We start from the raw sequence: 18,069 nt of genomic DNA on the forward strand, positions 1-18,069 counted from the left end.
TGGATAACGCGTCTGACTACGGATCAGAAGATTCTAGGTTCGACTCCTGGCTGGCTCGATTCAGTTTTTAGTTAGAGTGCAAAGAGGAAGCACGTCCTCTATTTCTGATGAGGGAAGCCAGTAGCAAGGAATGACGAGCCGTGATCGTATAGTGGTTAGTACTCTGCGTTGTGGCCGCAGCAACCCCGGTTCGAATGCGGGTCACGGCAGGCTTTTCATGTTCCTTCTTTACAATGACCACGCCTCCTGCAGGAGGAGTCATACACCATTGAATGTACTACTCCTGCCAGAGACCCTTTTACCAGCACATAGCCCGGCTAGCTCAGTCGGTAGAGCATGAGACTCTTAATCTCAGGGTCGTGGGTTCGAGCCCCACGTTGGGCGAATCTCCTGTTATTATAGACCAACAGCTAGTTCACACATTGTAAAGGGGTTTTGTAATGGAGTTTTGCAACAGGTAGATGTGGGCAACGTTGCAAAATATGCCCAAGCGGTAGTCCTGGGCACCTTTGCAAAAAATATGTGCAACCGGTAATATTGGGCCAGTGGTGCAATGGATAATGCGTCTGACTACGGATCAGAAGATTCTAGGTTCGACTCCTGGCTGGCTCGATTCAGTTTTTAGTTAGAGTGCAAAGAGGAAGCACGTCCTCTATTTCTGATGAGGGAAGCCAGTAGCAAGGAATGACGAGCCGTGATCGTATAGTGGTTAGTACTCTGCGTTGTGGCCGCAGCGAATCCGGATCACGGCAGGCTTTTCGTGTTCTTTCTTTACAATGACCACGCCTCCTGCTGGAGGAGTTTTACCCCATTGAATGTACTACTCCTGCCAGAGACCCTTGTGCCAGCATATAGACTGGCTAGCTCAGTCGGTAGCGCATGAGGCTCTTAATCTCAGGGTCGTGGGTTGGAGCCCCACACTGGGCGATTCTCCTGTTATTATAGACCAACAGCTCGTTCACGAATAGCAAAGGGGTTTTGCAACAGGTAGCTGTGGGCAACGCATGCGGGAAGTCTTGTGCTAGCTAGCATAAGACATTATTAGCATAGCTAGTGTGCACACATCGCCATTTCATTTCAAACCTTTATTTATACTCGTAAAGCACTGAGGATTCCCTCATTTACAGTGTTGACACGTTCACACAAATACATCAAAAACCACAGAACAAATACAATGCACATTAATAATAATAATAAAAAAGAGTTAGAGGTAGAAGTACAAATGTCATAAGCCACGGATTTAAACTCTGCGATTGATGGAAGTACCTGAAGCTTTTGAGTCTGTTGTAAAGTATTCCTGGTATAAGGAGCATCGTGGGAAAAAAAGCAGCTCTACCAAGTTCAGAATGCACTCGAGGAACCCTAAAAACAAATCGATCGTTTGATCGGGTCTGGCAGGTACCAAGGCACTAGTCCAAAAGAGACAAGATGTATGGGTGAAGTTTACCCATAATGACTTTGAAAATAAACAAATACCAATGATAGTTATGCCTTAAAGAGAGAGGAAACCAGTCTACCTCATCATAAAGAACACAGTAGTGGGTGTCATAACTATTATTCGTAATAAATCATTGTAGGTACTACTCCTGCCACAGAGCCTTTTGCTAGCACATAGCCCGGCTAGCTCAGTCGGTAGAGCATGAGACTCTTAATCTCAGGGTCGTGGGTTCGAGCCCCACGTTGGGCGAATCTCCTGTTATTATAGACCAACAGCTAGTTCACACATTGTAAAGGGGTTTTGCAACAGGTAGATGTGGGCAACGTTGCAAAATATGCCCATGCGGTAGTCCTGGGCACCTTTGCAAAAAATATGTGCAACCGGTAATATTGGGCCAGTGGCGCAATGGATAACGCGTCTGACTACGAATCAGAAGATTCTAGGTTCGACTCTTAGCTGGCTCGATTCACTCTTTAGTTAGAGTGCAAAGAGGAAGCACGTCCTCTATTTCTGATGAGGGGAGCAGGTAGCAAGGAATGACGAGCCGTGATCGTATAGTGGTTAGTACTCTGCGTTGTGGCCGCAGCAACCCCGGTTCGAATCCGGGTCACGGCAGGCTTTTCATGTTCCTTCTTTACAATGACCACGCCTCCTGCAGGAGGAGTCTTACACCATTGAATGTACTACTCCTGCCAGAGACCCTTTTACCAGCACATAGCCCGGCTAGCTCAGTCGGTAGAGCATGAGACTCTTAATCTCAGGGTCGTGGGTTCGAGCCCCACGTTGGGCGAATCTCCTGTTATTATAGACCAACAGCTAGTTCACACATTGTAAAGGGGTTTTGCAATGGAGTTTTGCAACAGGTAGATGTGGGCAACGTTGCAAAATATGCCCAAGCGGTAGTCCTGGGCACCTTTGCAAAAAATATGTGCAACCGGTAATATTGGGCCAGTGGCGCAATGGATAACGCGTCTGACTACGGATCAGAAGATTCTAGGTTCGACTCCTGGCTGGCTCGATTCAGTTTTTAGTTAGAGTGCAAAGAGGAAGCACGTCCTCTATTTCTGATGAGGGAAGCCAGTAGCAAGGAATGACGAGCCGTGATCGTATAGTGGTTAGTACTCTGCGTTGTGGCCGCAGCGAATCCGGATCACGGCAGGCTTTTCGTGTTCCTTCTTTACAATGACCACGCCTCCTGCTGGAGGAGTTTTACCCCATTGAATGTACTACTCCTGCCAGAGACCCTTTTGCCAGCATATAGACTGGCTAGCTCAGTCGGTAGCGCATGAGGCTCTTAATCTCAGGGTCGTGGGTTGGAGCCCCACACTGGGCGATTCTCCTGTTATTATAGACCAACAGCTCGTTCACGAATAGCAAAGGGGTTTTGCAACAGGTAGCTGTGGGCAACGCATGCGGGAAGTCTTGTGCTAGCTAGCATAAGACATTATTAGCATAGCTAGTGTGCACACATCGCCATTTCATTTCAAACCTTTATTTATACTCGTAAAGCACTGAGGATTCCCTCATTTACAGTGTTGACACGTTCACACAAATACATCAAAAACCACAGAACAAATACAATGCACATTAATAATAATAATAAAAAAGAGTTAGAGGTAGAAGTACAAATGTCATAAGCCACGGATTTAAACTCTGCGATTGATGGAAGTACCTGAAGCTTTTGAGTCTGTTGTAAAGTATTCCTGGTATAAGGAGCATCGTGGGAAAAAAAGCAGCTCTACCAAGTTCAGAATGCACTCGAGGAACCCTAAAAACAAATCGATCGTTTGATCGGGTCTGGCAGGTACCAAGGCACTAGTCCAAAAGAGACAAGATGTATGGGTGAAGTTTACCCATAATGACTTTGAAAATAAACAAATACCAATGATAGTTATGCCTTAAAGAGAGAGGAAACCAGTCTACCTCATCATAAAGAACACAGTAGTGGGTGTCATAACTATTATTCGTAATAAATCATTGTAGGTACTACTCCTGCCACAGAGCCTTTTGCTAGCACATAGCCCGGCTAGCTCAGTCGGTAGAGCATGAGACTCTTAATCTCAGGGTCGTGGGTTCGAGCCCCACGTTGGGCGAATCTCCTGTTATTATAGACCAACAGCTAGTTCACACATTGTAAAGGGGTTTTGCAATGGAGTTTTGCAACAGGTAGATGTCGGCAACGTTGCAAAATATGCCCAAGCGGTAGTCCTGGGCACCTTTGCAAAAAATATGTGCAACCGGTAATATTGGGCCAGTGGCGCAATGGATAACGCGTCTGACTACGAATCAGAAGATTCTAGGTTCGACTCCTGGCTGGCTCGATTCACTCTTTAGTTAGAGTGCAAAGAGGAAGCACGTCCTCTATTTCTGATGAGGGGAGCAGGTAGCAAGGAATGACGAGCCGTGATCGTATAGTGGTTAGTACTCTGCGTTGTGGCCGCAGCAACCACGGTTCGAATCCGGGTCACGGCAGGCTTTTCATGTTCCTTCTTTACAATGACCACGCCTCCTGCAGGAGGAGTCATACACCATTGAATGTACTACTCCTGCCAGAGACCCTTTTACCAGCACATAGCCCGGCTAGCTCAGTCGGTAGAGCAAGAGACTCTTAATCTCAGGGTCGTGGGTTCGAGCCCCACGTTGGGCGAATCTCCTGTTATTATAGACCAACAGCTAGTTCACACATTGTAAAGGGGTTTTGCAATGGAGTTTTGCAACAGGTAGATGTGGGCAACGTTGCAAAATATGCCCAAGCGGTAGTCCTGGGCACCTTTGCAAAAAATATGTGCAACCGGTAATATTGGGCCAGTGGCGCAATGGATAACGCGTCTGACTACGGATCAGAAGATTCTAGGTTCGACTCCTGGCTGGCTCGATTCAGTTTTTAGTTAGAGTGCAAAGAGGAAGCACGTCCTCTATTTCTGATGAGGGAAGCCAGTAGCAAGGAATGACGAGCCGTGATCGTATAGTGGTTAGTACTCTGCGTTGTGGCCGCAGCGAATCCGGATCACGGCAGGCTTTTCGTGTTCCTTCTTTACAATGACCACGCCTCCTGCTGGAGGAGTTTTACCCCATTGAATGTACTACTCCTGCCAGAGACCCTTTTGCCAGCATATAGACTGGCTAGCTCAGTCGGTAGCGCATGAGGCTCTTAATCTCAGGGTCGTGGGTTGGAGCCCCACACTGGGCGATTCTCCTGTTATTATAGACCAACAGCTCGTTCACGAATAGCAAAGGGGTTTTGCAACAGGTAGCTGTGGGCAACGCATGCGGGAAGTCTTGTGCTAGCTAGCATAAGACATTGTGACCGCCGCTGGTAATTTGGTCCTCAACTAGGCATTTTCATTTTTCAGTTTATTACAGATTATGAAAGTGCACATTGTAAGCTTTCAAATGAGGTCTCATACATTGAAATCTGAACATAATTGAAGAAGATATGCTTATTTGAATGCTAGTACTGCCAAATCAACTTAGCTGAGAAATCTCCCTCCAAAGTTCTCCAACATTTTCACACCTCTGACTGCCAGGTAATGGCCGTGAACAATAGCCTGGTAACCGCACCCCCAGCCACTCCCCCACTGGACGATCTGTCATTATCTGTCAGAGTGGCTGTCAATTTGGGGTATTAACTGAGAGTGGCAGCCGAGTGGGGTGCTCTCTCACTGATGACCCCACACTCTTTGAGTCAGTATTAATCTTGTGTTGTGAATGCAGTTAAGAACAATATAAGATGAAGTTCAAATTTAACGTTCTTTATTGTCACATACATGATATAAAGTACAAGCATAAGTAGTTAAGTGTACAAAAAAAGGCAACAGTCTAAGTGTTAAAGTGTACAGTCAGTTGTCTGTTTTATAGACAAGGTGCATAGTGTTCATTGTGATCAAGTGTACAACAAAGTAATAACAGTCCCCAGCTCAATACTCAAGGTAATAACAACAGTACTCAGCTCAGTATTCAATATTCTAACAATGCAGTCTGTGCAAGTGTGGGCAAGTCTGTGCAAGAGAACAAGCAACGCTTCAGTATACAAACAGGAAAACAGGAAAGGCTGTGGCCTTTCTCCTGCAGTGCTGTCCGTCCTGATGATCTGCAGTGAATCTACAAGCGGACAGTCCTGTTCTGAGCTGCTGTGGAGTTTGGCGGGGGACATGTGACGTCTCGTCCCTCATCAGAACAGAACTCTCTGATCTTGTCAAAGAGATACGTCTGTCTGGCCATGTCCAGTCCGGGTGGGGCTTGCACAAGAAGACCTTCTCTGGGGGGCAGGACATCAGGCTTGCGCAGCAGCTGAAACTCGACTGCCGGTGCATCACGGTGTTCTCTGGCCACAACCATACCAGGTCTCTCAGCATCAAAACTGCAATAGAATAGAAGGAAGAAAGTACATTAAACTATTGCCCACAGTACTGGCACTCCATATAGATAAAATAGTACCAGAATGTGTTGATTAAATAGACTAGCTGGCTAGTTTAGGAACAAAGGGCTAGCTCAGCTAACTAGCATGTTAGCTAACGTTAGCTAGCTAGCCTTTGTTATGCTAGCTAGACTTAGTCACTTGTTTAGAAAGGAGCTTCTGCTAAACGACTAACATTAATGTAATGTAAACAGCACAGATAGTATAAAGATCAGCTTACCCCAAAGCAGAGCAGAATGCTTGGCGGTGGTGTGAATCTGGTACCTCGTTCGACGCAACTCTGCGCTTTGTAGCAACATGCTTTGCTGATACAGTCATCTCTGTATCACAGGTCATCAAGAATAAAACTCCGTGTACGAACGAGTCCTGCTCTGCTGGAGTTGTAGCTGCTCTTAAAACTCTTTCCATGCCCTGGATGCCATCCCCGTCTTCTCTTTAGCAAAAGCTGTAGCATCCATGGTTAAACTTGGAACTGAATGTAAACAAAGCCGGCGTGTGGGAAGGGTGGGGGGCGGAGAACCCGGAAGCAATAGCCAATGAAACCAAATCATGCTAATCGATCTGCCCGCCCCCAAACCCGGCTCGAAATCAGCTAAAAACAAGCTTAGTTTGCAGACTAATTAAACGTATTTCGTGAACCTAAAACTGTTGTCTGTTATAGTAAGTGGGTTCTTCACAACTTCAACTTTGGTAATACAAAATAAAACAAAAAACAAAAAAAAACGTTTTTTTATGTATTTTGCCCTCTAGCGCATTTCGGGGTTTGCCGAGTTGCGGACCAAATCACCAGCCGCTGTCACCATTATTAGCATAGCTAGTGTGCACACATCGCCATTTCATTTCAAACCTTTATTTATACTCGTAAAGCACTGAGGATTCCCTCATTTACAGTGTTGACACGTTCACACAAATACATCAAAAACCACAGAACAAATACAATGCACATTAATAATAATAATAAAAAAGAGTTAGAGGTAGAAGTACAAATGTCATAAGCCACGGATTTAAACTCTGCGATTGATGGAAGTACCTGAAGCTTTTGAGTCTGTTGTAAAGTATTCCTGGTATAAGGAGCATTGTGGGAAAAAAAGCAGCTCTACCAAGTTCAGAATGCACTCGAGGAACCCTAAAAACAAATCGATCGTTTGATCGGGTCTGGCAGGTACCAAGGCACTAGTCCAAAAGAGACAAGATGTATGGGTGAAGTTTACCCATAATGACTGAAAATAAACAAATACCAATGATAGTTATGCCTTAAAGAGAGAGGAAACCAGTCTACCTCATCATAAAGAACACAGTAGTGGGTGTCATAACTATTATTCGTAATAAATCATTGTAGGTACTACTCCTGCCACAGAGCCTTTTGCTAGCACATAGCCCGGCTAGCTCAGTCGGTAGAGCATGAGACTCTTAATCTCAGGGTCGTGGGTTCGAGCCCCACGTTGGGCGAATCTCCTGTTATTATAGACCAACAGCTAGTTCACACATTGTAAAGGGGTTTTGCAATGGAGTTTTGCAACAGGTAGATGTCGGCAACGTTGCAAAATATGCCCAAGCGGTAGTCCTGGGCACCTTTGCAAAAAATATGTGCAACCGGTAATATTGGGCCAGTGGCGCAATGGATAACGCGTCTGACTACGAATCAGAAGATTCTAGGTTCGACTCCTGGCTGGCTCGATTCACTCTTTAGTTAGAGTGCAAAGAGGAAGCACGTCCTCTATTTCTGATGAGGGGAGCAGGTAGCAAGGAATGACGAGCCGTGATCGTATAGTGGTTAGTACTCTGCGTTGTGGCTGCAGCAACCCCGGTTCGAATCCGGGTCACGGCAGGCTTTTCATGTTCCTTCTTTACAATGACCACGCCTCCTGCAGGAGGAGTCATACACCATTGAATGTACTACTCCTGCCAGAGACCCTTTTACCAGCACATAGCCTGGCTAGCTCAGTCGGTAGAGCATGAGACTCTTAATCTCAGGGTCGTGGGTTCGAGCCCCACGTTGGGCGAATCTCCTGTTATTATAGACCAACAGCTAGTTCACACATTGTAAAGGGGTTTTGCAATGGAGTTTTGCAACAGGTAGATGTGGGCAACGTTGCAAAATATGCCCAAGCGGTAGTCCTGGGCACCTTTGCAAAAAATATGTGCAACCGGTAATATTGGGCCAGTGGCGCAATGGATAACGCGTCTGACTACGGATCAGAAGATTCTAGGTTCGACTCCTGGCTGGCTCGATTCAGTTTTTAGTTAGAGTGCAAAGAGGAAGCACGTCCTCTATTTCTGATGAGGGAAGCCAGTAGCAAGGAATGACGAGCCGTGATCGTATAGTGGTTAGTACTCTGCGTTGTGGCCGCAGCGAATCCGGATCACGGCAGGCTTTTCGTGTTCCTTCTTTACAATGACCACGCCTCCTGCTGGAGGAGTTTTACCCCATTGAATGTACTACTCCTGCCAGAGACCCTTTAGCCAGCATATAGACTGGCTAGCTCAGTCGGTAGCGCATGAGGCTCTTAATCTCAGGGTCGTGGGTTGGAGCCCCACACTGGGCGATTCTCCTGTTATTATAGACCAACAGCTCGTTCACGAATAGCAAAGGGGTTTTGCAACAGGTAGCTGTGGGCAACGCATGCGGGAAGTCTTGTGCTAGCTAGCTTAAGACATTATTAGCATAGCTAGTGTGCACACATCGCCATTTCATTTCAAACCTTTATTTATACTCGTAAAGCACTGAGGATTCCCTCATTTACAGTGTTGACACGTTCACACAAATACATCAAAAACCACAGAACAAATACAATGCACATTAATAATAATAATAAAAAAGAGTTAGAGGTAGAAGTACAAATGTCATAAGCCACGGATTTAAACTCTGCGATTGATGGAAGTACCTGAAGCTTTTGAGTCTGTTGTAAAGTATTCCTGGTATAAGGAGCATCGTGGGGAAAAAAGCAGCTCTACCAAGTTCAGAATGCACTCGAGGAACCCTAAAAACAAATCGATCGTTTGATCGGGTCTGGCAGGTACCAAGGCACTAGTCCAAAAGAGACAAGATGTATGGGTGAAGTTTACCCATAATGACTTTGAAAATAAACAAATACCAATGATAGTTATGCCTTAAAGAGAGAGGAAACCAGTCTACCTCATCATAAAGAACACAGTAGTGGGTGTCATAACTATTATTCGTAATAAATCATTGTAGGTACTACTCCTGCCACAGAGCCTTTTGCTAGCACATAGCCCGGCTAGCTCAGTCGGTAGAGCATGAGACTCTTAATCTCAGGGTCGTGGGTTTGAGCCCCACGTTGGGCGAATCTCCTGTTATTATAGACCAACAGCTAGTTCACACATTGTAAAGGGGTTTTGCAATGGAGTTTTGCAACAGGTAGATGTGGGCAACGTTGCAAAATATGCCCAAGCGGTAGTCCTGGGCACCTTTGCAAAAAATATGTGCAACCGGTAATATTGGGCCAGTGGCGCAATGGATAACGCGTCTGACTACGGATCAGAAGATTCTAGGTTCGACTCCTGGCTGGCTCGATTCACTCTTTAGTTAGAGTGCAAAGAGGAAGCACGTCCTCTATTTCTGATGAGGGGAGCAGGTAGCAAGGAATTTTGAGCCGTGATCGTATAGTGGTTAGTACTCTGCGTTGTGGCCGCAGCAATCCGGGTCACGGCAGGCTTTTCATGTTCCTTCTTTACAATGACCACGCCTCCTGCAGGAGGAGTCTTACACCATTGAATGTACTACTCCTGCCAGAGACCCTTTTACCAGCACATAGCCCGGCTAGCTCAGTCGGTAGAGCATGAGACTCTTAATCTCAGGGTCGTGGGTTCGAGCCCCACGTTGGGCGAATCTCCTGTTATTATAGACCAACAGCTAGTTCACACATTGTAAAGGGGTTTTGCAATGGAGTTTTGCAACAGGTAGATGTGGGCAACGTTGCAAAATATGCCCAAGCGGTAGTCCTGGGCACCTTTGCAAAAAATATGTGCAACCGGTAATGTTGGGCCAGTGGCGCAATGGATAACGCGTCTGACTACGGATCAGAAGATTCTAGGTTCGACTCCTGGCTGGCTCGATTCAGTTTTTAGTTAGAGTGCAAAGAGGAAGCACGTCCTCTATTTCTGATGAGGGAAGCCAGTAGCAAGGAATGACGAGCCGTGATCGTATAGTGGTTAGTACTCTGCGTTGTGTCCGCAGCGAATCCGGATCACGGCAGGCTTTTCGTGTTCCTTCTTTACAATGACCATGCCTCCTGCTGGAGGAGTTTTACCCCATTGAATGTACTACTCCTGCCAGAGACCCTTTTACCAGCACATAGCCCGGCTAGCTCAGTCGGTAGAGCATGAGACTCTTAATCTCAGGGTCGTGGGTTCGAGCCCCACGTTGGGCGAATCTCCTGTTATTATAGACCAACAGCTACACATTGTAAAGGGGTTTTGCAATGGAGTTTTGCAACAGGTAGATGTGGGCAACGTTGCAAAATATGCCCAAGCGGTAGTCCTGGGCACCTTTGCAAAAAATATGTGCAACCGGTAATATTGGGCCAGTGGCGCAATGGATAACGCGTCTGACTACGGATCAGAAGATTCTAGGTTCGACTCCTGGCTGGCTCGATTCAGTTTTTAGTTAGAGTGCAAAGAGGAAGCACGTCCTCTATTTCTGATGAGGGAAGCCAGTAGCAAGGAATGACGAGCCGTGATCGTATAGTGGTTAGTACTCTGCGTTGTGGCCGCAGCGAATCCGGATCACGGCAGGCTTTTCGTGTTCCTTCTTTACAATGACCACGCCTCCTGCCAGAGGAGTTTTCCCCCAATGAATGTACTACTCCTGCCAGAGACCCTTTTGCCAGCACATAGCCCGGCCAGCTCAGTCGGTAGCGCATGAGACTCTTAATCTCAGGGTAGTGGGTTGGAGCCCTACACTGGGCAATTCTCCTGTTATCATAGACCAACAGCTCGTTCACAAATTGCAAAGGGGTTTTGCAACAGGTAGCTGTGGGCAACGTTGCAAAATATGCGCAAGCGGTAAGTCTTGTGCTAGCTAGCTTAAGACATTATTAGCATAGCTAGTGTGCACACAGCGCCATTTCATTTCAAACCTTTATTTATACTCGTAAAGCACTGGCGATTACCTCATTTACAGTGTTGAGACGTTCACACAAACACATAAAAAACACAGAACAAATAGAATACACATTAATAATAATAATTAAAAACAGTTAGAGGTAGAAGTACAAATGTCATAAGCCACGGATTTAAACTCTGCGAGTATTCCTGGTAGATCGTTTGATCAGGTCTGTTGGTTACCATATGTGATTAACTGCATGGATGTTGTTGCCCTGTTATGCATGCATGTCCTGCTTCCCTGATGGTGTACTACAGTTGGAATTTAGTCATGTATGCTAAGCTGCTCTATTTGCCAAACAAATAAAGATTATTTACAAAATAAATAAAGGTTTAATAAAATAAAATGCACCGGTTTTATTTACAGTAAACCCTACTAACACAGTGGGTTGCAGCAACGTTGCACATAAGTTGTACTTAGGTAAGTTGCAACGTTACCATCAGGCGATGTTGTGACAACGTCCATCTAAGGTCGAAAATAACTTTACCCTCCTAAGTCTAATTAGACTTTTCTGCAACGTTGCAGAAACATTGGCAATATGGGTCCCTGCAACGTCATTACATAACGTTGCAGTGACGTTGGATTAAAGTCCTATTAGGCTAGCAATCGGGCTATCCCGTGACGTCACTGCTTGCTGGTTCACAGTTAAAGTAGGCGGTTCATTGCCAAACTGCTTCTGTATTATTATTATTTTTAAAATTTTCGCTTATATCCTTCATATTGTACTGTATGTTGAGGTTAATAACTCATCTTAGAAATGTTATTGATTGTATATTTTCCTGTTTGTTATAAATTGAATGCTTTTTCAATTATTAAAAAAAATTCTACTAACTTTTCGGTGTCGACCAAGATATCAATTTTCAAAAGACGTGTCGAGAAATCCCATTAATTCTCTCGGCATTATGGAACGCTACCACTAGGGGGCGATGAGATTACTTTCCCTCCCTATAGATGGGTTCGTCGCCTACGTCACAGCAGAGCGAGCACGCAGCCTCTTGGTAAAAAGGCAAACGAACTCGCTAGCTACAGTAGCCAGGAGCTCCGTTTCATGTAGCTAATTATGCCTCAAAGCTGCTGTGCTGTGAACTGTACAAACAGAAAAGAACAAGATGATGGCCTCAGATTCTTCAGCATCCCCTTGAGATGTCACCCTTTTCAGAGGAACCACCGAAAGCTGTGGTTTAAAGCCATAAAGAGAACAGATTGGGGACCAACAAACACTTTTTTGTGTGGTGCGAACTTCATTTCTGGTAAGTTATCTAGCTAACGTCACCTCAGGGGTTTTTTCTCATCAAATTACATTGATTTGACTGTTGGTTTAGCTAGTTATTTGTTTACTTACCGGTAATATAGTATTTAAGTAAACAGAAGTAACTCATAACCTGCACGCTAAACTAAGTTCAGGAATTGGAAGCCCAATGATAGCTAGCTAACGTTAGCTAATGCTAGCTAGCACGCTACCTAGTGTTAGCTAGCTAAGTCAAGGCCCGAACTTGACTAACGTTTAGACAATATTGCAAATACTCCGACAAACTATTGCAAACCTTTTTTCTGTTACTGCTGGCTTTGTGTTCGCCGCGAACATTTGCAGAAACATAAGCGAACGGTCTGAGCTGGTAGTTTGTGTTAGTTAACGTTAATCTAAAATGGCCGCTGGACATGTGAATTGTTTGTTTGTTTGACTGCTGAATTTGAGACTCACATTGGGAGCTCGCTCGTGTCAGGCTTTCTAAGGCCATCACGAATCTTAGCCTAATATTACATAGGCAACAGTGAAGGCGAAGCCAAGATAATGCTTTATATATTTTCCATTTGTCTGGAAAGTGGGAGACCGAGAACAATGCCACCCACGAGGTAAGCGGGGTGGACAATGAACAATAACGTTAGCTCGAAACAAAGATGGAGGCAGCTTTGTTTGCCACATTAGTAGTATCGGTGTGTATTGTTGGAGTTCACGAGTCAAAAACAGGCGTTCCTGTTAAAACTGCGGTTAGTAACGCGTGATTCACGGGCCTTATACATTTAATCTGTGCACTGCAGTGGCTAATGCCTAAACTAGCTTAATGTTTCCCACACTGATGATTGACCGCCATTGACCGCATCTGTCCTGGGCAGATGCCGGCACAGAATACAAAAAAAAAAAAGAATAGTATAGAATAGTGGCGTGTCACTAATTACTTATCGGCTGTAATGACTTGTTGAATTGTTGTTTTAGTCGCTTCTAACCCTCTGCCTACTTTCCCATAGGGTCCTTATGTGTTTATAACCTTAATATTTTTTTGTTTATTGGGCAGACTGTATTGCAGTGTGGAGTTTCTGGGGGAGGACACTGTCGGTTGTCCCAGTATCCTGGCTCTCCAAAAAGGATGGGGTAAGAACATGTTTGTGTGAACAATGTTTCTGATTGGTGTGCTACTTTTCAATTGTACAGGGAAGCGGGTACTAACATGGTTTCACTCACAGTTGCAGATGTGTTCCTGGCCAATGAACAAAGTCAGCCAATGGATAAAGAGCTGTGTGGAACCTAACCCTGGCTGGGCGCTCCACAGAGTCCGGGTTTTCCCAAAGTCCACAACTGGTACTGTTTGCATTTTAAGCTGTTAAAAAATACTGATGGGGGGGGGGGGGGGGGAGATCATGACTCATTATTCTGAGGAAAAAGGATGGCTGAAATGTATTGATTATGGTACTTTATGCACACAGATCATAAAGAAGGTGCCAGGCTCATGGCAAAAGTCTTTGAGCAGCAGTCGTCAATGGACGAGTGCCAAGACGTTCGAAAGAGACGGCGCAACACGCGCTATCACTCCAGTGACGAAGGTAATATACTAAAGTGCATTCAACAGTCCCAAAAGAGTAGTACTTTTGAAATCGAGTAATCTGAGCTAATATACTGATATTCCACTAGATATTCCAAGCCCAGGACAGCCATTGGTCCCAACAATGCAGGCCAAAGACAGTATGCCAGGTGCCGGAGTTGAAAGGCCTCTGCCGGCTGTCCAGTACATTCCACGTGTGCTGTACAATTCAGGTATGCATGTTTGTGTTGAAATGAAATGTCTATGCCTACTGCACACTGATAGTTGGACTATTTTTTATTTATTTTGAATACCATTTTACTCATCTTGCAGATTTTCCAAGCTTGTCCCATGTGAGCGAGCGGGGCCCAGACCCCAGGTATAGCACCCCAGCCAGATCATATAGCACCCCAGCCAGACCAGGTAAGAGTGGCATGTACTGCTGTGGTGTTGTGATGTCTACCTGTTAATGTCTTAATTTATTTTCCTTCAAATGCCAGAAGCCAAAACATGCTGCCAACACCATACAGTTTCCTGCTAATCCCTTTCCTTTATCCCTTTTGTTTTTCAGTTAGGTCTGTGATGCCGTCGCCCAAGAAAACGGCTCCAGCACCATTGACTCCATGTACCCCTCTACCGAATCGATGCTGCTCTGCAGATGCTCGTATGGAACTACTTCATGTTGCATGCAGGGATATATTTTGAGTTTCATTTAGTTTTATGTCAATGTACTTATAGCCACATCTGTGTTTATCTAGATTTCCAGAGGTCTGTACATCAGCAGTTCTCAGACTTGCGGGAGCAACTCCGTGAGCTTGCACAGAGTGTGAGGGAACTGGCCCAGAGCATGCGGCCTGGGGAGTCTGGAGCCCAGGGAGAAGTGCTGGATGTACTGGACCCTGCCCAAACGGAGGAGGAGCTGCAGGTCTTTGAGGCCAGGTTGAAGGACCGGGAACATCAGCGGAAGATGGTGAGTGTCTGCAGGGCAGAACTTTGTCTTATTTTTGCAGGGAAGGGTACAGTAAATGACTGTCTTTGTTTTGCAGACAATACCTAGGTGCCATTGGTGGCAGAGACTTGGCGGACACAGTCCGACGGGTGCTGTCAGCTGTTGCCACACATGCGGTGTGGAGCGCCTACAGTGTGCACGGGAAGAAGCCACTTAAGAGTATGACACTCTTCAATGTTCTAACACGTAAGAAATGGTTCATATTTTTAATATTTTTTAATACATCGTCTTTGTTCCATGACCGATGTGAATTGAAACCATTACCTTTCTTGATAACTTAAAGGTGCAGTTATGGTCTCTATGCCGAAGGCTACAATGGCGGAAGTGGCCACCCAGCTGCAGGAGACATTAAAACATGCCCCTGCTAAATGCAGAAGGGTAAGTGATGTCTTTTTTTTTGGGTTTCTCCTACCCAGTGACACTGCATGGTTCCAAAGATTGTGTACCACTTTTTTGTGCATGTATGTGCGTTGTGTATTTACGGCCATTTCATTGTGTCTTTAGGTATCTGCAGAAGTCCGCCTGAGCACAGCCCATCCAAGAACAGTCCATCTGAGCACTCCCCAGCATTCTGATGAGGAAGACTTCCCTTCCTAGCTGCCCCCCAGCCCATCTGACGCCCACCCGCAGCCCATCTGAGCACAGCCCCCTCCCCCCCCCAAGCCTATCTGAGCACAGCCTGCCATTTTTTTGTAAATAACTTTTTTTGTAAATAACTGTTTTTGTATATTTTTTTTTTAATCCTTTTTGTTTTTAAACTTGTTTATCATGTTGCAGGCCAGACATTGTGTACTTTTTTAATAAAATAAATTGTTCTTGACTGAATGGTGTTGTGTCATAACTTTTGTACCATAATTTTGCTTGCTGCATTGACTATGACATTAATAGGCTCTTTGCACAAGCTCCACTACTTCCTGACACTCTACAGGCGTATTTCTTTCCTGGCCTATACTAGTGGATGGAAGTGATTGATCAGGTGTGCTGCACACCGGATTCATCGCTATTGCTATCCAATAGTATAGGACGGTAAAGAAATATGCCTGTAGAGTTTCAGGAAGTAGTGGAGCTTGTGCAAGGAGCTGATTTGTTTTGTAATGCAAATTATAAATGTAGCCAACGGAAGTGTAGACCACGTTGCAGCAACGTAACAAAGTAATATATAAACGTGTATACAACGTTGCAGCAATATACATCAAAATCATCACGGAAATCACAACGTTGTGTACACATTGCAGGCACGTTGCAGACACGTTGGGCCTGCACGTTGCAGCAACTTGTGTGCAGATACCGCGTTTGCGTTGCATGCACGTTTAACTTGACGTTGAGTGGACCATACAAAAGTCTAAATTGCACGTTTCTGCAACATTGCTGCAACCTGATTGTGTTAGTAGGGAATGGGGACTGTTAATGACACAAAACCAATAAAGTAAAGTGAATATCTAAATTATGTTGTTTTTGATACAGATGGTAGTGAAAATACACCAGATACACAGACCATAACAGTATACTGAAACACTGAAATACAAAAATAAAAAGCAGCAATCGAGGCAAATGTACAAAATGACCTCCAAAAAAATTATCTCCAAAGCATCAATGGTGGGTGTGGGTGATTGAGGATCAATGTTAATTGTTGGAGTTTCCGTTCTGCATTTGGGGTGGGTGAGCATGGCGTGCTCAACATCTCTCAGCTCATAGATGGGGTGGGAGGGGTTACCCAGGGTTGTCAACAATACGTCTCATCTTGTTCTCCTGGCTGCAAATGTATGAGAAGAGATGAAGATATACACAGTAGAGAGGGAGGGGGGAGAGAGATGATGTAAATTACTGTACATGTTGGTCAAAAAGCAAGAGGAGGTGTTGGATGAGAAGAGGTGAGGGGAAGAGGAGTGATGGCAAGTGTGTGTGTTTGTAGTCTCCTCTGTGTATGTGCTCTGTGGTTTCCTGACCTTGACTGGTCTTCATAAAGTTAGCTAACTTAGCTAGCACTACTAGGTCAACAAGTGAGAGACAATAACATTAACATTAGTGAGTAACTTACATTGAGTTGCTAGCCAGTACAGTTAGCTAGCACGTGCATACTACGCACTAGGTCAACAAACAAGTGCAAGGATTTGCTAGAACGGTTTGTTCTTCGATGGCCTAAGGAGCTGAGGTGCTGGAGCTGAGGAGTTGAGGTGCTGGTCTGAGGAGTTGTGGTGCTGATCTGAGGAGCTGCGGTTCTAAGCAGCTGTGGAGCATGTTATTAATTAATAAAAATCTAAGGATAGAATGTTTACACTGAGAAGCATTTTAAAATGTTAGATGATATTTATTCAGAGATATCAGTACTTACCAATGCCTGAGCTGTGATGGGCGAAGGCTCGGTAGGACAGCAGGTGGTGCACGGCTGTGGACCTGGACAACCGCTGCTGGATGACCGGAGCTGGACAGCTGTGGTTGTGGACAACAGTTGACTGGAAGTGGATAGCTGTGGAGGTGGACATGCAACCATAAATGACACTGCACTGCTTGTTGCTAGACACAGATATCAACCAATATATATAATATATCAATCAATATTAGTCTCTCATTAGTATGATCGAGTATGATAACTAGCAAACTTAGAAACATGACAACCAGGTAACGTTAGCTATTCAGAAACAAGTCTCTCATCACAAAATCCGATCGCTAGCTTTGTTTTCTCAGTGTGCAAATCGTGATTGTACACACATAACATTACACACTTGTATGGCAACGAGGTAGTATACTTCGAAAATATATTAAATGAGAAGTGATATTACCAGATTATGAACGTAGCGAGAGCAAGTTAACTTTGCTTACCGTGAAGTGGAATGGAGTGAATGCGGGCGACAATGACAAAAGACTAGCGGCGAAAAGAAGACAGTTGAGCCCACACGAATGCCGCGCGCAAGGACGTTTGCTGAAGGGAGAAGCGGTGACCAATCATAGCACTCGAATGCCGATTATTTAGCGATTTCACAATTTACCTACAGTATTTATTTATTTATATTCCTGTATTTATACATATGATTATTTATATAATGAAGGGATATTTATTTATTTAATATTGGCACATTTGGTATTCCATATCAATTCCCCGACGGGGAGGCAGCATTGCTTTTCTTCAGCAGGCCGGCAGTAACTGCTTCGTTTACCGAGGGAAGAACGTGCTTCGTGCCTGTGGCCGTCCTTCTGAGATGTATTCCGAGCATTGGTGGTTCAGTGGTAGAATTCTCGCCTGCCACGCGGGAGGCCCGGGTTCGATTCCCGGCCAATGCAGTG

At 45.0% G+C, this 18,069-nt stretch overlaps 1 long non-coding RNA gene across 1 annotated transcript; it reads left to right on the plus strand.

Moving 5' to 3' along the window:
• The first annotated feature begins 13,708 nt into the window (after positions 1-13,708).
• On the plus strand, positions 13,709-14,419 carry LOC311310500. Its single transcript, XR_014630503.1, has 4 exons — positions 13,709-13,800; positions 13,889-14,011; positions 14,112-14,201; positions 14,350-14,419. It is a non-coding gene; the product is annotated as an uncharacterized lncRNA (long non-coding RNA).
• Positions 14,420-18,069: the final 3,650 nt, after the last annotated feature.

The sequence above is a fragment of the Borostomias antarcticus genome (genome assembly GCF_949987555.1).
Source record: "Borostomias antarcticus genome assembly, chromosome: 1".
Lineage (NCBI taxonomy): Eukaryota > Metazoa > Chordata > Actinopteri > Stomiiformes > Stomiidae > Borostomias > Borostomias antarcticus.